Source organism: Octopus bimaculoides, chromosome 16, assembly GCF_001194135.2.
Source record: "Octopus bimaculoides isolate UCB-OBI-ISO-001 chromosome 16, ASM119413v2, whole genome shotgun sequence".
In the NCBI taxonomy this organism is placed as follows: domain Eukaryota; kingdom Metazoa; phylum Mollusca; class Cephalopoda; order Octopoda; family Octopodidae; genus Octopus; species Octopus bimaculoides.
The window spans coordinates 44,820,838-44,822,756 of NC_068996.1; positions in this window are offsets into that span (position 1 = coordinate 44,820,838).

Consider the following 1,919-nt stretch of genomic DNA (forward strand, 5'->3'; position numbering starts at 1 on the left):
CTTAGAAATATTAATAACTCTATTTCTGAAAACCAGTGGATAGATTCCACTGAAATTAGATAAATAACCTTCGAACAGACAGTCAGTAGCGCCGCCTGGCTGGAGCTTGGCTGCTCTGCATTGACAAGGGGCAACACCCTGAAACTAGTTTGCAGATGCCAAACCAGCAAGGGGAAACTGCTGACCTCCCCTGTTCGAAGGTTATAAAGGACACAGGTTTCGTGTGTCACATAGCTAGCTAGAGGCGATGGCTTCTTGGAGCTAATTCACGGCAGCTTTCGTCCTAATTTTGGGACTGCCATGTTGGCTTGGCGATAACTATATATATATACATATATATATATCCACGGTTTATGAAAATATTTGCTTTAAAGTTGACCACAGTGTGATAGCGTCGGCTAGACCGCCCTAGTTTACATTAATGGACATTTGAGATCAATCATACGTTCAGTTTACAACAATAAATATTAATTAATTAAAATAACATGTATCAAAGCATTATATGTGAAAATCAAACCGGCTTATTTAATGAAGCAATTACATTGTGTGATGTCTATAAATACCAAATGCGCTATATGCCATACATATTAAAAGAAAAGCCAAATATAAGACTTCTGAAATGAAGAGATGGCGATTAAGATTCATTTGTTCAGAACTGTCCGATGTTCCACTGCGTTGGTCTAAATCATTAAGATTAATATGCATATACATTAAGTATGACTATATACTCACATTTGCGCACTAACAAACCGTTAATTGAATAAGCAGTCATCGAAAAAATATTTATGCAAATCAGCTTAACCTGTCTACTGAAGTCACTATATTTCATGCTATAACGGGCCGCTCCTCTCCCGATCAGAGGCGGCCGTATGAATTGTTTTTGCGACGAATGTACGGTGCGAAGTGGGCCACTTTTGGTAGCATTTCATGCTATAAATGATCTCTAAAAATTAATCATCTACATAAATCACCTTTCGCGTAAGATAAGTATCTTTGATTTCTGATGTCTTAGTTAGCCACTTCCGTTTGAAACCAAGTAAAGTTTGAATTTCTTTTTCTCTCTGTGAAGGTGCAGTGATTGGTATTTGTTTCTAAAACCTGTTTAATATAATAGGCACTTAAAATATCTCATACAGGACTTTAAAATACAAATTAGACTACTTGGTTGTCATCAAAGAGTAGCGCCCCTGAATTTATAGTTTTCTGTACGAGAATCTCGGCGAATTCACGAGTTTTAGTGCTTAGGCAAAAAATGAGGCGAACACCTTTCCTCCATGTGATCGTCTCGAAAAATTGTTATGATGCTAAGATATTATCCCTTAACATGAAACCAATGGTTACTTTAGTACACAAGTAAAGAAACTCTATCCACCAATGCAGTATTGACCACTTACTCTCATCGTTCGACATGTACGTGTGTGTGTATATATATATATGTATATATATATATATATATATATATATATATATATATATATAATAAGCAGCAGGTTGCAATATTTCACTAAAAAGGAGAATTATAATTGTCACTAAATGTGACTAAGGTGTTAAAAAACACCTACATTGCTAGAAGTAAGAGCTAAAATGCTTTAATGCTGTACATCAGGCTTAACTGTTGAGCCAGAGGAAACTGGCGAAACTGTCAGTATTAAGAATTCTCAATCGGCACTTTTTTTCGGATGATTCAGGTCCCTGTTTGTATGTATGTTTTCATTCATGTGCTTTGACTCCATCACTAGGGCACTTTAGCTCTTATTTTTAGCAAAGTAGGTGTTTCTTAATGCCCTAGTATACACACACACACACACACACATACACACACACACACACATACATATATATATTACGGAGTTGTACTTGCATAGCAAGTGACCTGATCTGAGATCGTGTGCTGAAACAAAAACAATTGCAGCGTGGAA